The 21,777-nt window shown below is 47.5% G+C and overlaps 1 protein-coding gene across 2 annotated transcripts in view; it reads right to left on the bottom strand.

The window, feature by feature from the left end:
- STON2 (stonin 2) overlaps positions 1 to 21,777 on the bottom strand; it is a 189,844-nt gene that overhangs the window by 50,224 nt on the left and 117,843 nt on the right. The window contains exon 1 of one of the 2 annotated variants that reach the window (XM_069735738.1): positions 1,856 to 2,738. The exons of the other annotated variant lie outside the window; for it this stretch is intronic. The gene's annotated coding sequence lies outside the window, so the exon portion shown is untranslated. Of the gene's footprint in view, positions 1 to 1,855; positions 2,739 to 21,777 lie in introns of those variants that run through there. 2 annotated transcript variants of the gene reach the window in all.

Genomic DNA, 21,777 nt, shown 5'->3' with positions numbered 1-21,777 from the left:
ATTAATTTTGCATTTTTTTTGCAGATTTCCCACTACAAAAATGCATTGGGAAGTGTCCGGAAAAAAAACGTGGCAAAAACACATGCAGTTTTCTTGCGGATTTCTTGCAGAAAATGTCCAGTTTTTCTCAGGAATTTTCTGCAAGAAATCCTGAAAGTGTGCACATAGCCTTATTGGGCGCCCCTCATAGGGCCATGGTCCGGGTCGGGCCACCGTGACATTCTCGCTGAGGGAATTGAAGGACCTGGTACCGAGTATCCCATTGCCCTTACGTGGGGGTGATCCAAATCCAAAAAGTGTCAAAACTGCACTGTGTGTCCTGCACTGCAGTGATTCTGATCTTACGTTTACAAGATTGCACTTTGAGCAGTTCCCTGGAATAGATTTCCTGTCTTACGTCGGGGCAGCGGGTCTGTACTTGGTTCCATCTTTTTCTCCACTGTGATTCCACTTTAAATTCTTTTCACTAGTGACAGAACAGGTTTTTCTGGTGTGGAGGCAAGTTGGCGCAGAGAGGATAATGTGACAGCACTGAATGTGGGGCAGCCCGAAGCCCAGCAGCGACATGAGTCAGAACATCCGCTGCCCTCGGCGCCCTCACAATGGCCGATTCAGCCCGAGCCAAAGGCTGTGGGCCCTGCGTGCCCTGGCATCGTCCACAGAGGCACAGGCCTTCCCCTCCCCCACCCCCCCAGCAGACACAGGCCTTCCCCCGCTATAGTTGCCAGCACCCTGCCACAGTGACCCATCCCCGCCACATTTGCCCTTGCAGCCACATATAGCCCACAGCACAGTCATTTGCCCCCACAGCCATAATTACCCCCAGCCACCACATTTGCCCCCGCAGCCATATTTACCCCCAGCTACAATTACCCCCAGCACCCATATTTACCCCCAGCCACATTTGCCCCCGCAGCCATATTTACCCCCAGCCACATTTGCCCCCGCAGCCATAATTACCCCCAGCCACATTTGCCCCCCCAGCCATATTTACACCCAGCTACATTTGCCCCCGCAGCCATCATTCTCTCCCAGCCACATTTGCCCCCGCAGCCATCATTCCCCCCCCAGCCACATTTGCCCCACAGCCATAATTACCCCCAGCCACATTTGCCCCGCAGCCATCATTCCCCCCCAGCCACATTTGCCCCCACAGCCATAATTACCCCCAGCCATAATTACCCCCAGCCACATTTGCCCCCCCAGCCATCATTCTCCCCCAGCCACATTTGCCCCCGCAGCCATAATTACCCCCAGCCACATTTGCCCCCGCAGCCACATTTGCCCCGGCAGCCATCATTCCCCCCCAGCCACATTTGCCCCACAGCCATAATTACCCCCAGCCATATTTACCCCCAGCCACATTTGCCCCCGCAGCCATCATTCCCCCCCAGCCACATTTGCCCCACAGCCATAATTACCCCGCAGAGATAGGCAGCTGAAGACACCCATTCTATGACACTGACGATTCCGGGGATGTATGTGGCTGTGACGATACGGCCGGTCCCCCGGACGCAGATCATATGACCCTTCAGCAGATGTGACCTGTCTGAGGAGCTGACAATCTGCCGCACATTAGCGCGGGATGCGGAGCAGGTGGCGGCTCATTACTCGCTCCAGAGTCCACACAGAACTAGGGTTGTGAGTGATAGACGCAGGACGGCGGCTCCGCCTGACCCCGGGACCCCACCGGAAATCTGACAGTCCCAAGCAACGCATCGTTTCCCGCAATGAAGTCGGAGGACTGTGAGTTGATCGCACGATTGCCAAACTGCATAGCCGCTAGCGTCACTGCTGCCTCACCTGAGCATTTCCAGTCCGTTATGCCGGGATCTGGGTGCACAGCCTCACTTACCTGAGTCTCCAACTTCTCCAGCAGTCCCGACCGACCATAGAACCGTCCACTCCAGCCGGACACACAACTTCGGTACAGAGCCGCCGGGTGTGCGCTATGCAGAGCTGTGTGGGGTGAGGTACGCTGTGCAGAGCCAGGTCCACACTGTGCAGAGCTGTGTGGGGTAAGGTGAGCTGTGTGCAGAGCCAGGTCCACGCTGTGCAGAGCTGTGTAGGGTAAGGTGAGCTGTGTGCAGAGCTGGGTCCACGCTGTGCAGAGCTGTGTGGGGTAAGGTATGCGCTGTGCAGAGCCGGGTCCACGCTGTGCAGAGCTGTGTGCAGAGCCGGGTCCACACTGTGCAGAGCTGTGGGGTAAGGTATGCGCTGTGCAGAGCAGGGTCCACGCTGTGTGGGGTAAGGTATGCGCTGTGCAGAGCCGGGTCCACGCTGTGCAGAGCTGTGTGCAGAGCCGGGTCCACGCTGTGCAGAGCTGTGTGCAGAGCCGGGTCCACGCTGTGCGCAGAGCCGGGTCCACGCTGTGCAGAGCTGTGTGCAGAGCCGGGTCCACGCTGTGCAGAGCTGTGTGGGGTAAGGTATGCACTGTGCAGAGCTGGGTCCACGCTGTGCAGAGCTGTGTGCAGAGCCGGGTCCACACTGTGCAGAGCTGTGTGGGGTAAGGTATGCGCTGTGCAGAGCTGGGTCCACGCTGTGCAGAGCTGTGTGCAGAGCCGGGTCCACACTGTGCAGAGCTGTGTGGGGTAAGGTATGCGCTGTGCAGAGCCGGGTCCACGCTGTGCAGAGCTGTGTGGGGTAAGGTATGCGCTGTGCAGAGCCGGGTCCACGCTGTGCAGAGCTGTGTGGGGTAAGGTATGCGCTGTGCAGAGCCGGGTCCACACTGTGCAGAGCTGTGTGGGGTGAGGTATGGGCTGTACAGGCTTCCGCAAGGAGCCGTCATTCAGGGAGGATTCGTTCCCTTTCATGTGAGTGTGAGGAGGGCACAGACTGGAGGGAATAATGAGGAGGGAGTGGAGAACAAGAGGAGGCTCAGCCCAGACGTCGCTGCTCCATAGAGTGTCAGCTCCTGGGTCCAGTGCACTGACTTTTATCCGTAGCTTCCGTGAAATATAAGGCACGAACAATATGACAAATAACAGTACAGAGGGGAAAATATGAGAGAAAGAGAGCGATAACAGCGACACTGTCACGCTGCGCCATGAATACAAACGGCAAAATCGGGGGCAAAAGTCACCTGCGGAACCGCCTCAGCAAACACCTGATACGTAAGAGGCAGGAAAAGGGCAGAGACACTGAACACAGGAGAGCTGCAGCAGTGGCCACCACACCGGGCCCTGCAGCCGCCCAAGACCTCACCAATACTGTACGTGGCACGTGGTGGTGGGGCAGGAGCAGGTCCTGAGCCGTAGAATCAGGTATAGAGGAGTGGACAATCTCTCTGTTGAGCGATGTGGAGCGTAAGGGTATGTTCACACGTTCAGGATTTCCATCCTTTTTTTTTCAGGACAGTTTTTTTAAAAAACTGCAGCTCTTGGCAGAAAACGCAGGTCCTTTTTTTGTCCGTTTTTGATGCGTTTTTTGATGCGTTTTTTTATCCTTTTTTTACTGTGTGTTTCCTAGGAAGCTTTTTAGGGCTAAAATGGCTGAAAATACCTAACCCTACCCCTACCCCTACCCCTACCCTTACCCCTAACCCTACCCCTAACCCTACCCCTAACCCTAACCCTACCCCTAACCCTAACCCTAACCCTAACCCTACCCCTAACCCTACCCCTAACCCTAACCCTATTCTAACCTTAGTGAAAAAAAAAAAAAAAATTCTTAATTTTTTTTATTGTCCCTACCAATGGGGGTGACAAAGTGGGGGGGTGTCATTTACTATTTTTTTTATTTTGATCACTGAGAGGTTATATCTCAGTGATCAAAATGCACTTTGGAGCGAATCTGCCGGCCGGCAGATTCGGCGGGCGCACTGCGCATGCGCCCGCCATTTTGCAAGATGGCGGCGCCCAGGGAGAAGACGGCCGGACGGACGCCGGGTAAGTATAAGGGGGGGAGATTAGGGCACGGGGGGGGCATCGGAGCACTGGGGGGGGGCATCGGAGCACGGGGGGGGGGCATCGGAGCACGGGGGGCGGGATCGGAGCACGGGGGGGCAGCCACACTCCGCCCACGCACTTCCGCCCGCTCCCCCGCACTTCCTGCTGCAGCGGTTCTGCACATCAAATCGCAGTAAAACCCGCAGATATATTTTTGATCTGCGGGTTTTACTGCGATTTTGACCTCACAATGGAGGTCTATGGGTGCAGAACCGCTGCGGTTCAGGAAGAAGAATTGACATGGTACTTCTTTTTTCCGGGAGCTATTCAGCGCGTCTTTTTTTTTTACAATTTCCGGACCATGTGCACAGTGTGTCCTGTTTTCCATAGGGTACAGTGTACTGTACCCTGCATGCAAAACCGCCGCGGTTCCGCGGTAAAAAACGCACTGTGTGAACATGGCCTAAGACCCAGGAATCAGTGCAGCACACGAAGCCAAGCAATGAAATCATCTCACATTTAATCAGTATAGTAATCAGTATCGAGACAGTAATCCGCATCGGGACCGTAATCCGGATCAGTATTGAGACAGTAATCGCTATCGGCATCAGGACAGTAATCAGTATCAGCATCGAGACAGTAATCTGTAACAGGACAGTATTTAGTATTCAGTATCGAGAAAGTAATCCGTATCAGGACAGTAGTCCGTATCTGTATTGAGACAGTATACAGCATCGAGACAGTAATCCGCATCAGTAGTGAGACAGTAATCATTATCAGTATCGGGACAGTATTCAGTATCGAGACAATCCGAATCGAGACAGTAATCGGCCTCGAGACACTAGCATTGAGACGGTAATCACTATCAGTATTGAGACAGTAATCCGTATTAGTATCGAGACAGTATTCAGTATCGAGAAAGTAATCTGTTTCGGGACAGTAATCCGTATCGGTATTGTGACAGTATTCATCGAGTAATCAGTATCAGTGTTGGGACAGTGATCCATATCAGTATTGGGACAACATTCAGCATCGAGACAGTAATCCGTATCGGGACAGTAATAATCAGTATTGGGACAGTATTCCACATCGGGACACTAAGTATCGAGACAGTAATCAGTATTCAGCATCGGGACAGAATTCAGCATTGGGACAGTAATCCGTATTAGTATCAGGACAGTAATGAGGATCGGTATCGAGACAGTATTCCGTATCGAGACCATAATCAGCATCGAGATAGTTATCAGTATCGAGACAGTAATCCATGTCGAGACAGTAATCCGTATTAGGACAGTGATCAGTATCGGAACAGTATTTAGCATCGAGACAATAATCAATATTGGGACAGTATTCAGTATCGAGAAAGTAATCCGTATCAGGACAGTAGTCCGTATCTGTATTGAGACAGTATACAGGGCAGCACGGTGGCGCAGTGGTTAGCACAGCAGCCTTGCAGCGCTGGAGTCCTGGGTTCAAGCCCCACTAAGGACAACATCTGCAAAGAGTTTGTATGTTCTCTCCGTGTTTGCGTGGGTTTCCTCCGGGTACTCCGGTTTCCTCCCACATTCCAAAGACATACTGACAGGGAATTTAGATTGTGAGCCCCAATGGGGACAGTGATGATAATGTGTGTAAAGCGCTGCGGAATATGTTAGCGCTATATAAAAATAAAGATTATTATTATACAGCATCGAGACAGTAATCGGCATCAGTAGCGAGACAGTAATCATCACTCGGGACAGTAATCCATATCCGCATCTAGACAGTAATCTGTATCAGTGTTGAGACAGTATTCAGCATCGAGACAGTAATCACTATTGGTATAAGGTCAGTAATCTGTATCCGCATCGAGACAGTAATCTGTAACGGGACAGTAATCCGTATTCAGTATCGAGACAGTATTCAGTATCGAGAAAGTAATCCGTATCAGGACAGTAGTCCATATCTGCATTGAGACAGTATACAGCATCGAGACAGTAATCCATATCAGCATTCTAGACCGTAATCCGTATCGAGACAGTATTCAGCATCGAGACACTAGCTTTGAGACGGTAATCCGTATCGAGACAGTAGTCCGTATTAGTATTGAGACAGTATTCAGCATCGAGACAGTAATCTGTATCTGGACAGCAATCCGTATCGGTGTTGTGACAGTATTCATCATTGAGTAATCAGTATCCATCCCATCCCATCCCACCTCCTCCCCAACCTCACCACCACACTTATCCCATCCCTAACCCACCTCTTCAACCTATCACTAACTTCTGGCACCTTCCCCTCTGCGTTCAAACATGCCACAATCACGCCTATCCTTAAAAAGCCAACCCTCGATCCAACTGCAATGTCCAGCTATCGCCCAATATCTCTGCTCCCATTTGCTTCCAAACTCCTGGAGCAGCACGTCCATGCTGAACTCTCCTCCCACCTCTCATCTAACTTGTTGTACGACAATCTACAATCTGGTTTCCGCCCCCATCACTCAACTGAGACTGCCCTGACCAAAATCACTAACGACCTACTTACTGCCAAAGCTACTGGACAATACTCTGTACTCCTCCTAGACCTGTCCTCTGCTTTCGACACAGTTGACCACTGCCTCCTACTACAGATCCTCTCCTCCTTTGGCATCAAAGACCTTGCCCTATCCTGGATCGCCTCGTACCTTTCCAACCGCACATTCAGCGTCTCCCACTCCCATACTACCTCCTCATCCCACCCTCTCTCTGTTGGAGTCCCCCAAGGCTCTGTTCTAGGACCCCTACTCTTCTCAATCTATACACTTGGCTTGGGACAACTCATAAAGTCCCATGGATTCCAGTACCACCTCTATGCTGATGACACTCAGATCTACCTCTCTGGCCCAGACGTCACCGCTCTGCTGTCCAGAATCCCAGAGTGCCTATCAGCCATATCCTCCTTCTTCTCCTCTCGCTTCCTCAAACTCAATGTGGACAAATCTGAACTCCTCATCTTTCCTCCGTCCCACAAATCTTCCTTACTTGACCTATCTATCGCAGTCAATGACATCATGCTTTCCCCTGTACCCGAAGTCCGCTGCCTCGGAGTAACCTTCGACTCTGCCCTGTCCTTCAAACCACACATCCAAGCTCTTTCCACCTCCTGTCGCCTCCAGCTCAAAAATATCTCCAGGATCCGTCCTTTCCTCAACCCCCAATCTACTAAAATGCTTGTGCACGCCCTCATCATTTCCCGCCTTGACTACTGCAACATCCTTTTCTGTGGCCTCCCTGCTAACACCCTTGCACCTCTCCAGTCCATCCTTAACTCTGCTGCCCGACTAATCCATCTCTCTCCTCGCTACTCCTCCGCTTCCCCCCTCTGCAAATCTCTTCACTGGCTCCCATTCCCTCAGCGTATCCAGTTCAAATTGCTAATACTGACCTACAAAGCCATCCACAACCTGTCTCCTCCATATATCTCTGAACTAATCTCTCGATATCTTCCCTCACGTGACCTCCGGTCCTCCCAAGACCTCCTTCTCTCCTCCACACTTATTCGCTCCTCATCCAATCGCCTCCAAGACTTCTCCCGAATATCCCCCATCCTCTGGAACTCTCTGCCCCAACACGTCCGACTATCAACCACAGTCGGATCCTTCAGACGGAACCTGAAAACTCATCTCTTCAGGAAAGCCTACAGCCTGCACTGACACCGCTGCTGCCTCATCACCACCGGAGCTACCACCTCACCACCACCGGAGCTACCGCCTCACCACCACCGGAGCTACCACCTCACCACCACCGGAGCTACCGCCTCACCAACACCGGAGCTCCTGCAACCCTCAACCTACTGTCTCCTCTCCCATAATCCTGTAGAATGTAAGCCCGCAAGGGCAGGGTCCTCGCCCCTCTGTATCAGTCCGTCATTGTTAGTTTTACTGTATGTGATATTTGTAACTTGTATGTAACCCCTTCTCATGTACAGTACCATGGAATCAATGGTGCTATATAAATAAATAATAATAATAATAATCCGTGTCGGGACACTGATCCGTATCAGTATTGGGACAGCATTCAGCATCGAGACAGTAATCCATATCGGAACAGTAATCGGTATCCGTATTGGGACACTGATCAGTATCGGAACAGTATTCAGCATCGAGACAGTAATCAATATCAGAACAGTATTCAGCATCGAGACAGTACACGGTATCGGGACAGTGTTCAGTATCGGGACAGCAATCAGTATCGAGACAGTAATCAGTATTAGTATCAGGACAGTATTCAGTATCGGGACAGCATTCAGTATCGGTATCGAGACAGTATTCAGCATCAGGACCACCGTAATCAGTATCGGGACAGTAATCCGTATTGGGACAGCATTCAGTATCGGTATTGCAACAATGTTCGGCATCGGGCAGTATTCCGCATCGGGCGAGTAATTGGTATGGAGACAGTAATCAGTATCAGCATCGGGACAGTAATCGGTATCGGGACAGTATTCAGCATTGGGACAGTAATCAGTATTAGTATCAGGACAGTAATGAGCAGCGAGACAGTATTCAGTACCGGGACAGTATTCAGCATCAGGACCGTAATCAGTATCGTGACAGCATTCAGTATCGAAACAGTGTTTGGCATCGGGACAGTAATCGGTATGGAGACCGTAATCCATATTCAGCATCGGGACAGAATTCAGCATTGGAGCAGTAATCAGTATTAGTATCAGGACAGTAATGAGCACAGACACAGTTTTTAGTATCGGGGCAGTATTCAGTATCTGGACAGTAATCAGTATTGGGACAGTAATCAATATCCTTAACACGATGGTAATCGGCATCTATAACCTTACAGTAATAAGTATCAGTATTGGGACAGTAATCAGTATCCATAACAGGACAATAATCATTATCAGGACAGTATTCAGTATCAAGACAGTAAACAGTGTCAATATCGGGACTGTAATCAGTAACAGGACAGTAATCAGTATCTGTACCCTGACTGTAATAAGTATCCATATCGGGACAGTAATCCGTTTCAGTATTGGGACAGTGTTCATTATCGGAACAGTAATAAATATCAAGATTGGGACAGTAATCGGTATAGGGACAGTCCCTTCTGAATACTGTCTTGATCAGTTATAATTGTGTAATAATGAAATGATGGAACATGGACCCCACATGAGCCGCTGCGGGACGGAGCAGGAAGAAACATTGCAGCACGCACACAGCTGCATACGGCTCCTCACTATACCCCATACACCTGCATCGCTCCAGCTGCTCTACATTCATGATCTGACGTGTCCTGTCTGCTGCTGGATCTGAACTCTGTTTCTAGTGTCTGCACTGTAATGCACAAGTCTGAACCTGCAGAGCCGACTATTGTTCTCTACATGAAGTGCCCCAGGCATATGTGCATGAACAACCTCTGCAGATACCTCTGCGTCACAACAGGGGCTCATCTAATGTACAGTATATCTACTATATAAAGCTGAATGTGTGTGTGTGTGTGTATGTCCGGGATTGGCATCTGCACCGTCGCAGCTACAGCCACAAAATTTTGCACAGTCACACGTCTGGACCCCGAGAGCGTCATAGGCTATGTTGTGAGGCGAAATTTTAACCCCGCGCGTTCCAATTCACCAACAATTTTGCCCCTATCTACATAATGGGGAAAAAAGTGAAAGGAAAAGTGTTGGAAGCGTCGCAGCTACAGCAACAAAATTTTGCACAGTCACACGACTGGACCCTGAGAGCGTCATAGGCTATGTTGTGAGGTGAAATTTTAACTCCACGCTTTCCAATTCACCAAACTATTTTTCCCCTATCTACATAATGGGGAAAAGTGAAAGGAAAAGTGTTGGAGGCAAATTGACAGCTGCCAGATGTGAACAAGGGGGACTTAGAGTGAGAGCGATGGCGCCAAAGAGTATATACCGTACAGTTGCTAAGGTGGGACCCCGACATGGGATACTCACCACACATGGGGATATGAACACACACACAAAATGCGCCACACACTACCACGTGCTTGAACACATATACCACCCTCAGCACACATTTCACCACACATACACCAACCTCGCCACATAAAAGTCGAAACACAAAAGTCGCCGCTCAAAACTCACCACGCGCAAAACTCGCCACATGCAAAAAATAGGCTCACGCAAAACTCGCCACAAGTGCAAAACTCACCTCATGGAAAACTCGCCACACGCAAAACTTGCACATGCGGAAAAATTGACACATGCACAAAATTTGCAACACATGCAAAAGTTGCCTCACACAAAACTTGCACATACTCAAAAGGCACCAGACATAAAACTCACCACGCGCAAAACTCGCCATGCGCAAAACTTGCTGCACACAACTTGCTACACTAACCTGTCACATGCAACTCGACACACAAAAAGTTGCTACACACATGTTGCCACACAACTCATCTCACAAAAGTCGCTACATGCATGTCGCCACACACAACTCAACACACACAACTTGACAAACGAAACTCGCCCTAAAACACACACAAGTCTGGTATTAGCCTTCAAAAATAAAAATCTGATTAATAAGCAGACAAACTACAAGAGCAACAAATGTACCATATAGGAAATACGGCAGCTGTCAGTCACATGACCTGTCTATTATGTGTATGTGTGAGCTAATATATACTGCCAGGGGGAGGGCTTCCTGTTGGCTGGGGATTTATCAGGCTGCCAATTTATCTTACAAATACTGAGGTAAAAATACTGAGCAAATAACGTGTTAACGAGGTCTAATACAGGAGATCACACAGATATATACTATATACATGAGAGATGACACACAGGTATATACTATATAAAGGAGGAGATGACATACAGGTACATACTATATATAGGAGGAGATGACATACAGGTATATACTATATACAGGGGAGATGACACACAGCAGGTATATACTATATAAAGGGGAGATGACATATAGGTATATACTATATACAGGAGATGACATACAGGTGTATACTATATATAAGGGAGATGACAAACCTGTATATACTGAGGTGAAAATGAGAGGTGTGAGTGCAAAATAAGAGGAGTGAGGGAAAATAGTGTAGTGATCGGAAAATGACAGATGTGAGGTCGAACTGACAAGTGTTAGGCGGGAATGAGAGGTGTGAGGGAGAAAATGAGATGTGAGGGGGAAAACTAAAGATGTGATTGGGAAAATGAGAGGCGTGATGGGAAAATAAGAGAAGTGACGTGCTATAACTAACCACAGATATTTACTATGCCCAGGCAACGCCGGGCTCATCAGCTAGTATAAAATAAAGTTACATCCTGTATTATGCTCCAGAGCTGCACTCACTATTCTGCTGGTGGAGTCACTGTGTACATACATGACTGATCCTGAGTTACATCCTATATTATACTCCAGGGCTGCACTCACTATTCCGCTGGTGCAGTTATTGTGTATGTACTGTTGTAGATCGGCTCAATCAGCTGTACAAGGAGGTAGACACGGAAACACTGTCTCTTTAAGGTCTTCACTGATTTATTATAGACTAGATGGTGGCCCGATTTTAACGCATCAGGTATTCTAGAATATGTATAGTAGTATATAGCACAGCCCACGCAGTATATAACACAGCCACGTAGTATATAACACAGGCCTCGCAGTATATAACAGGGGTGTCAAACTGCATTCCTCGAGGGCCGCAAACAGGTCATGTTTTCAGGATTTCCTTGTATTGCACAGGTGATAATTTAATCACCTGCACAGAATGATTCCAGCACCTTGTGTAATGCAAGGGAAATCTTGAAAACACGCATGGTCTGAGGCCCTCGAGGAATGCAGTTTGACACCCCTGGTATATAACACAGGCCATGCAGTATATAGCAATATGGGCACTATATCCCTGTTTAAAAAAAAAAAGAAAAAAAAAAAAAAGACTTAAAATAAAAAATAAAAAAGTTATATATTCACCTTCCGGCGGCCCCCGGATCCAGGCCGGCATTTACCGATGTTCCTCACGACAGTCCGGTCCCAAGAATGCATTACGGCAATAACACGTGATCATGTAGCGTGAGACCGCTACGTCATCTCGCGAGACCGCTATGTGAACTCCGCTCATTGCCGAAATACATTCTTGGGACCGGTGAGAATAGAAAGACTTTTTTATTTCTTTAAATTATTTTTTTACATTATATGTTTTTACTATTGATGCTGCATAGGCAGCATCAATAGTAAAAAGTTGGTCACACAGGGTTAATAGTAGCGTTAATAGACTGCTAAAACCCTATGTGGCTGCTGACTGGAGGGGAGTAGGGATGGGCCAATTCACGGCTGGACTGTGCCTGTCACTGATTGGTCGCAGCCGGCTGGCCGCGACCAATCTGCGACCCGGGATTTCCGCGACAGACAAACAGACGGAAGTTAGAAACAGACGGAAGTACCCCTTAGGCAATTATACAGTTATATGAAAAAGTTTGGGCACCCCTATTAATCTTACGTTTAATGTTTTATAAAAAAAAGGTTTTTTTGCAACAGCTATTTCAGTTTCATATATCTAATAACTGTTGGACACAGTAATGTTTCTGCCTTGAAATGAGGTTTATTGTACTAACAGAAAATGTGCAATCTGCATTCAAACAAAATTTGACAGGTGCATAAGTATGGGCACCCCACCAGAAAAGTGACATTAATATTTAGTTGATCCTCCTTTTGCAAAAATAACAGCCTCTAGTCGCTTCCTGTAGCTTTTAATGAGATCCTGGATGAAGGTATTTTTGACCATTCCTCTTTACAAAACAATTCAAGTTCAGTTAAGTTTGATGGTCGCAGAGCATGGACAGCCCTCTTCAAATGATCACACAGATGTTCAATGATATTCAGGTCTGGGGACTGGGATGGCCATTCCAGAACAGTGTAATTGTTCCTCTGCATGAATGCCTGAGTAGATTTGGAGCGGTGTTTTGGATCATTGTCTTGCTGAAAGATCCATCCCCTGCGTAACTTCAACTTTGTCACTGATTCAAGAACATTGTCAAGAATCTGCTGATACTGAGAGGAATTCATGCATCCCTCAACTTTAACAAGATTCCCGGTGCCGGCATTGGCCACACAGCCCCAAAGCATGATGGAACCTCCACCAAATTTTACTGTGGGTAGCAAGTGTTTTTATTGGAATGCTGTGTTTTTTGGCCGCCATGCATAACGCCTTTTTGTATGACCAAACAACTCAATCTTGGTTTCATCAGTCCACAGGACCTTCTTCCAAAAAGAAATTGGCTTCTCCAAATGTGCTTTTGCATACCTCAGCCGACTGTTTGTGGCGTGCTTGCAGAAATGGCTTCTTTCGCATCACTCTCCCATACAGCTTCTCCTTGTGCAAAGTGCGTTGTATAGTTAACCGATGCACAGTGACACCATCTGCAGCAAGTTGATGCTGCAGCTCTCTGGAGGTGGTCTGAGGATTGTCCTTGACTGATCTCACCATTCTTCTCTGCCTTTCTGATGTTTTTCTTGGCCTGCCACTTCTGGCCTTAACAAGAACTGTACCTGTGTTCTTCCATTTCCTTACTATGTTCCTCACAGTGAAAATTGACAGGTGAAATCTCTGAGACAGCTTTTTGTATCCTTCCCCTGACCAACTATGTTGAATAATCTTTGTTTTCAGATCATTAGACAGTAGTTTTGAGGAGCCCATGATGCCACTCTTCAGAGGAGATTCGAACAGGAGAACAACTTGCAAGTGGCCACTTTAAGTAGCTTTTCTCATGATTGCATACACCTGGCTATGAAGTTCAAAGCTCAATGAGGTTAGAAAACCAAAAAAAGTGCTTTAGTAAGTCGGTAAAAAGTAGGTAGGAGTATTTAAAACAAGAAAATGAAAATGATAAGGGTGCCCATACTTATGCACCTGTCAAATTTTGTTTGAATGCAGATTGCACATTTTCTGTTAGTACAATAAACCTCATTTCAAGGCAGAAACATTACTGTGTCCAACAGTTATTAGATATATGAAACTGAAATAGCTGTTGCAAAAAAAACAATTTTTATAAAACGTTAAGCTTAAGATTAATAGGGGTGCCCATATTTTTCATATAACTGTATATATACTAGATGGTGGCCCGATTCTAAGGCATCGGGTATTCTAGAATATGTATGTATATAGCAGCCACATAGTATATAGCACAGGCTACGTAGTATATAGGAGCCATGTAGTATATAGCAGACAATACTACGTGGCCTGTGCTATATACTATGTGGCTGCTATATACATACATATTGTAGAATATCCGATAATACAGCCCACACAATATATAACAGTGGCCACGCAGTATATAGCAGCCACGCAGTATATAACACAGGCAACGTAGTAATAACAATGGCCACGTAATATATAGCACAGCCCACACAGTATATAGCAGCCACGCAGTATAGAACACAGCCCACATAGTATATAACACTGCCTATGTAGTATGTAGCAGCCACGCGGTATCAAACACAGCCCACGTAGTATACAGCAGTGTGGGCACCATATCCCTGTTTAAAAAAAAAAAATAATTAAAATAAAAAGTTATATACCCACCCCCTGGGATCCATCGAAGCTCCAGCGATACGTGTGCGGCTGCCGCCATCTTCCGTTCTCGCGAGACTGCTAAGTCATCTGGGTAATTACGCAATGCATCGCCGGGAACGGAAGATGGCGGCAGGCGCGAGCGCATCGTTGGACGACGGAGGGTGAGAATAGCAGGTTTTTTGTTTTTTTTATTTTTAACATTAGATCTTTTTACTATTGATGCCGCATAGGCAGCATCAATAGTAAAAAGTTGGGGACACACAGGGTTAATAGCAGCGGTTACGGAGTGCGTTACCCGCGGCATAACGCGTTCCCTTACCGCCGGCATTAACCCTGTGTGAGCGGTGACTGGATGGGAGTATGCGGGTGCCAGGCACTGACTGCGGGGAGTAAGGAGCGGCCATTTTCTTCCGGACTGTGACTGTCGCTGACTGATCGTGGCTGTTTTGCCGCGACCGCGGCTTGGATTTCCATGACACAGAGGCTGGGACCAATGAATATCCGTGACAGAAAGAAGGAAAGACAGAAAGACGGAAGTGACCTTTAGACAATTATATAGTAGATATAGATGTGGCATAACCATGGCCGGTTTTAGACAAATTGGGGCCCTGAGCAAAAGTTTAAAATGAGGCCCCAAATGCTAACATATTGCACCATCACACAGAAACATTTCTGTTGTATTTACAGTAAATGCGCTGAGTTTAGGCCATTAAACAAGCGTGATCGACAATATTGAAGTCATTCGATGCTTGTTTCCTGACCTCTTAACGCCAGCTGAGGAAGAATGATGGGCACCGAGTCTGCAATACACTATAATGCAGGTCCCATATAGTATAATGTACTCCCCATGGTCCTTGATAGAATATACTGCAGCCCCTCTCAGATTATGCTTCAGCCCCCCAACCAAGTACAGTGCAGCCCCCCCACAGTACAGTGCAGCCCCCATACACAGTATTGTGCAGCTCCACACACAGTAAAATATAGCCCACCACGCGCACACAGTATAATGCAGCCCCCACATACACAGTATAGAGCAGTCCCTCCACGCACAGTAAAATGCAGCCCCCCCACACACACTGTATAGTGTAGACACACACACACCTCTCCTCCTTGTTCCTCTGCTGCTCTGGCTTCTGCAGCGCGTCTCATCCGATCCACCGCTGGCACACGCTGAGGCAGAGGGGGAGTGATGGGAGAGGGAGTGTCATCTGACGCTCTCTCCTCTATCACTTCTTTCAACTGTATCAGCATCTATGATCCCGATAAATTGATTGTGCAATGTGGGGGGGGGGGCATAGGGACTCTCTTACTCAAGGGCCCCATAGCGACCGCATGGTGTGCCGCTATTAGCGGCACGCCACTGGTTGGGGGCCCCTTGGAGGTGTGGGGGCCCTAGGCAGCTGCCTAGTCTGCCTACCTGAACGCTGCATAATTAGCATATCAGCAAACATCACTAGTTATCAAAGATAAGCAAACATTATGTTATGTGAAATATTAGTTTACAAGTCACTATTACAGGTTTACACAAGCAAAAGTATAGATAACAGCATATTCTTCTTGGTTTGCTAAAAATAGTTGTCTGGGTAATTAAGATATAATCCGGTTTCTTCACAGTTGTCCACAAAAACATAGCCCTTAAATTGGCTGATTTAACCCCTTTCAACACAATGTGCTGGAAAAAAAATTTGGGGTTTCAAATCACTGAAGCTAATAGCCTCAGTGAAACATATCTCCCCTCCAGCACTTTGCCAGGGACATTGTCACATATCCCTCCCCTCTGGGGTTGTGGCAACTTTACTCACTAAGCAGGGTAGTCTGGATAGGCCATCTGCGTTACCATGTAACTTTCTGGGCCTGTGCTCCATGTGGAAGCTGAAGTCCTAGAGCGCCAGAAATCACCTAGTCACCGGGACAATCTTCCCATTCCTTTCCCTCAACCATCTCGGGGGCACATGGTCTAAGGCTAGCCTGAACTTCCAGCCTAACAGGTAGTATCTCAGCATGTAGCTTGCCCATTTGATGACCAAGCACTTTTTCTCCACAATGGCATCATTCGAAATTAACCATAAAACTAAATGAACTTGATGATGTTATAATGACCTTAAAGGTAAAAGTCGATGCCTAAGAATATGAAACATCATTGCATCTTACACAATCATCTGTCACCAAGCTGGAAGAAGTGATTACCACTATTAAAATAAATTCCAGCGGGATAGCAATGATTATAAAATGGAACAAGGGAATGAATGGTGTAGATGGGAGAAATTACCCAAATCTCTCAAATCGATTATGAAACTTTTTCACGGGAGAGATCTTTCCCAAATGTGCAAGTTTTTGTTCCACGGATCCAGAGCTAACACTAATGAACTTAACTCTTGTCAGATTTTTTCTTAGTTTCGTAAGGACAAAAAATGGTCAAAAAAGCACAAAAAATGAGGTGGACGCAAACATTGCAAACGCCACTGGCATGTCAACTCGATGCAGGAAAGTGTTTTACGCGTTTAAGCGCACAACAAACATCTAATGTCTTAAATTTGTCCAAGCAGACTTTGAACAACACTCAGATTTGTGTCCTTGGTTATGTACTAAACTTTGTGCAGGAGAAGAATTTTGATCTTTTTGGTAGTCTCATGGACATAAATACATTTATCAGGAATCTCACTGTCAGGAGACCTTGACAGTGAGACCTCAGACTTTCAAGAGATCTTAACAGCAGGAGAATGAGTTTCGGACGCTTAATTTTATGGAACGGATGTCATTGTTGAACTTACAGGAACTAAAAACCGGAGAGAAAAACACCATGGTTACTTACTGGTAGCCGGTTTTTCCGGAGCCCATGACAGCACACCTGAGAGAGGGGATCCGCCCAGTCAGGACAGGAAACCTACTGAAATAAAAGGGCGGTACCTCTCCCTCGCTTCAGTTGGTTTTCCAGAGCATGAGAGGCCTCTTTGGTTAGTATACATGGTAATCCACCACCACATTATAATAATAACAAAAAACACCCAACTAAAAGTGCGCACCAAAGGGTGACAAAAGAAGGGAGGGAATATACAGGTGCTGTCATGGGCTCCGGAAAAACCGGCTACCAGTAAGTAACCATGGTGTTTTCCCGTCTCCCATGACAGCACACCTGAGAGATTTTTGGAGAAAGGAACACCTTAGGGAGGGACCACCGCTTCCAGCACCCTTCTACCAAAGGTAAGGTCAGTCGAGGAGGATAGATTCAGTCGGTAGTGCTTAAAAAAGGTAGATGGTGAGGACCAGGTAGCAGCCTTACATATTTGATCAAGCGATACCTCTGCTTTTTCTGCCCAGGAAGTAGCCACGGCCCTGGTGGAGTGTGCCTTGATGCCCTCAGGGATCGGAACGCCACAAGCAGTATAGGATAAGCTAATGGCCTCTCTAATCCACCTGGCAATAGTACCTTTAGATACCCCATGACCTTTCCTGTTACCCTGGAAAGCTACGAACAGAGACTGATCCTTCCTCCACTGACTAGTTAAGGATATGTACTGTAACATAGACCTTCTTACATCAAGAGTGTGAAACCTCTCCTCACCTGGATTTTTTGGATTAACACAAAAAGAGGGTAACACAATTTCCTGACTCCTATGAAATTTAAGGACTACCTTAGGCAGGTAAGCCGGGTCTGGTCTTAGGACCACCCTGTCGTCATATATCTGAGTGTATGGGGGACAAATGGACAGGGCTTGCAAATCGCTCACTCTACGTGCGGACGTCAAGGCTACCAATAGCACTGTTTTTAGAGTGAGAAATTTAATTGATAATTCTTGCAAGGGTTCAAACGGTTTCTTAGTTAGAGCGTCTAACACGAGATTTAAATCCCAAGGAGGAATTTTTTGAATTACTACCGGTCTAGACCTACTACATGACCTAATGAAACGGGCCACCCATTTATTGGAAGCTAAATTGCAATGGTATAAAGCTCCTAACGCTGACACTTGGACCTTGAGTGTATTGGTAGCCAGGCCTAACTGTAAGCCTGCTTGAAGAAACTCCAAGATAGCACCCACAGGAGGCTCGTCCGACAAAGGTTGTCCTAGAAACTCTAGAAACCTCTTCCATGTCCTACCATAAATTTTTGATGTAATTGGCTTCCTGCTTTTCAACAGGGTGGAAACTAACCCTGGCGAGAATCCCTGTCTGCTCAGTAATGCCCTCTCAAATTCCAGGCTGCCAGATGGAAGCCCTTCACTTGAGAGTGGCATACTGGACCTTGGGTAAGCAGGTCCGGGACCTCTGGTAGGATCCATGGATCGGTTACCGACATTTGTCTCAGGAGAGAGAACCATGGCCTTTTCGGCCAGAATGGAGCAATCAGAATCACCCTTGCCTGCTCCGTCCTGATCTTCCTCACTACAACCGGAATTAATGCTATTGGTGGAAACACATAAGCGAGGCTGAACTCCCACGGTATTCGGAGGGCATCTACTGCAACCGGGTTCCCCCTCGGGTCTAGCGAACAGAACCTGTTCACCTTCCTGTTGTGAAGCGTGGCAAACAAGTCTATTACCGGTTCTCCCCAGGCCTGCACTATTTGTTGGAATACCCTGGGATTCAGTGACCATTCTCCTTGTCTTAGCTTTTTTCGACTTTAGTAGTCCGCCTTCGTGTTTTCGACCCCCTTTATGTGTAGAGCTGTGAGAGACAGTAGGTGAGATTCTGCTAACTGAAGGAGCGCCGATGTTGCCTTCATGAGTGAAGAGGATCTCGTTCCCCCCTGATGGTTGATATAGGCTACCACCGCGTAATTGTCGGACATTACTCTGGTATGGCGACCCTGAAGAATTGGAAGGAAATGTTTTACTGCCCTTTCTACAGCCCATAACTCTTTTATATTGGATGTTTGATGTTTTTCTGTATGGGACCAGGACCCCTGGACGGAAAGGGACCTCAGATGTGCACCCCATCCTGTGCCACTCGCGTCTGTTGTGATCACGTCCTCTATTGGAGTCAGCCACTGAACCCCTGAGCTCAAGTGATCCCTTACTGACCACCAGGTTAGGGAATCTCTGACGCGCATTGAGAGATGAATTTTTCCCTCTAAATGCCCTTTTAACAACCTCTGTGTTGACAGGACCTCCCACTGTAATTGCCTCAGGTGAAGTTGTGCCCATTTTACAGCGGGAATACAGGATGTTAGTGACCCTAACAGGGACATCGCCTTCCTTAGTGTCATCACAGGTTGATGTATTGCCAATTCTACAAGACTTTGAATTTTGAGAATTTTGTTCTCTGGCAGGAGACAGAGTTGACGCGTGGAATCCAGATTCAACCCCAGGAAGGATTGAACCTTCACTGGTGTTAATCTCGACTTGGCGACATTTACCTCCCAACCTAATATGGCTAGGGTCGTAGTCACTTCTTTTACTTGTGCAAGACAGTGATCCACTGATCTGCCTATTATTAGGAAGTCGTCTAGGTACGGGACGATGACTATGTCCCGGGAACGGAGGAAGGACATAACCTCTGACATCAGTTTTGTAAATATCCTTGGCGCTATTGATAGACCAAATGGAAGGGCGGCATATTGGTAGTGTTTGAGCTGACCCTGGACAAACACTGCCACCCTCAGGAATTTTTGATAGTCTTGATGAATTGGGACATGGTAGTACGCGTCCTTTAAGTCTATAGCTGCCATGAAGCAGTCTGGAAACAGCATCTTTATCGCTGAGCTTACCGACTCCATCTTGAAGGAGTAATTTTTTATTGACCGATTTAGTTTTTTTAGGTTGACAATAGTCCTTAGTGAGCCATCTGGTTTTCGTATTAAGAAGAGAGGAGAATAAAACCCTTCTCCTTTCTCTACTTTTGGAACTTCTACTAGGACCTTTTTTAGAACTAGCCCCAATACCTCTGTTTCCAGAGCTAGCTGTTCTTCTGGAAGTTTCCTGCATGGTGTTAACACAAAAGTCTCTCGAGGTAGATGAATAAATTTTATTTTTAGTCCGTCGTTGACAACATCCAACGCCCATCGACTGGGGGAGATATTTAACCAGGCATGAAGATAGTAAGAAAGCCTTCCCCCTACTTCTGGCATGGCGTCATTGGGGGGGGGGGCTTTTTTGTGGATGTGGAGGGGCCCTTAAACATGTACCCTGATCCTTTCCTATCCCTATAATCCCAGTTTCTTCTATCTCCTGGGGGGCGACCTCTATTGAATTTTCCCCTCCGAAAATAAGGTCGTCTGATATCTACTGGGAAACGGGGAAAACCTTTCTTCTTGTCGCCAGCCTTTTCTAAAATGTCCTCTAGTTTCTGACCGAAGAGGAATTTGCCGTCGCACGGGATGGAACAGAGTCTATTTTTTGAGGGTAAGTCCCCTGGGCACCCTTTCAACCACAAGGCACATCTTGCCGCGTTCGACAATCCTGCTGCCCTAGCTGCAAGTCTTACAGAGTCGGCTGATGATGACTGATTTGAGTGTTGCTCAGTACAGTCCTCCATAGCTGAGCTCTGTACGTACGAGCACTTTTCTTGTGGATCCACACCCTTTTAAGGGGTAATCCACACTGCTCACCGCCTCTTCCGGTACTCTTTTTTGGCCCCTCCCCCACCTCTGCGCCCACCGGAGACCACCAGGGGATTCCTGAGACGCCGCAGCGTTCGGTCATGGGCGCCGCCATCTTGGATCCGGCGCGCAGCAGCGACGTCACGAGGCCACGCCTACTCCCAGCGTGCCCCGCGCGCATCACTGCCGCGCACCCGGAAATCAGAGCCGGCGGCAGCAGAGGAGGAAGAGAGCGGCGTGACAGCCGCAGAAGAGCCCCAGGACTCCGGACCGCGCTGCCAACGCCCGCACGTGCGCTAAGGCCCCAGGACCCGCGAACGGCGCTTCCACCACCTGAAGGCCGGCTTACAGGCATTCTGCCTGTTCTTCCAGAGCCGGGACAGGAGTGGGTGAGTGGAATCTTCAATCAACGTACCGCCGTACATTCAGTACAAGGGTTCCCCTCAGGACAGGAAACCCAACTGAAGCGAGGGAGAGGTACCGCCCTTTTATTTCAGTAGGTTTCCTGTCCTGACTGGGCGGATCCCCTCTCTCAGGTGTGCTGTCATGGGAGACGGGAAAATAACACATCCAGTGTGAACCAGGCTATGAAATGTAAAACCCACAATCTACGTTTTTATCCTAGTCAGTCCAACACAGCATCTATGGACCAGTTCCAAGAAGTAGTCTTGCGTGAATGGAAAGATTTACATGCATCTTTAACCACCACTCGCAGACATGCTAATTTTTCCCAACTGGAATTTGTTGCATTGGAGGAACTTGGAAATATGAACTGGACAATATAATTGTGAAAATATCCAATTAAAGGAGGCCTGGTTGTCAATATGGATATTGA

This window comes from Ranitomeya imitator, chromosome 1, assembly GCF_032444005.1.
Source record: "Ranitomeya imitator isolate aRanImi1 chromosome 1, aRanImi1.pri, whole genome shotgun sequence".
Lineage (NCBI taxonomy): Eukaryota > Metazoa > Chordata > Amphibia > Anura > Dendrobatidae > Ranitomeya > Ranitomeya imitator.
The sequence above is the reverse complement of the archived record's forward strand: the minus strand, read 5'-3'. Positions and strand labels throughout refer to the sequence as shown.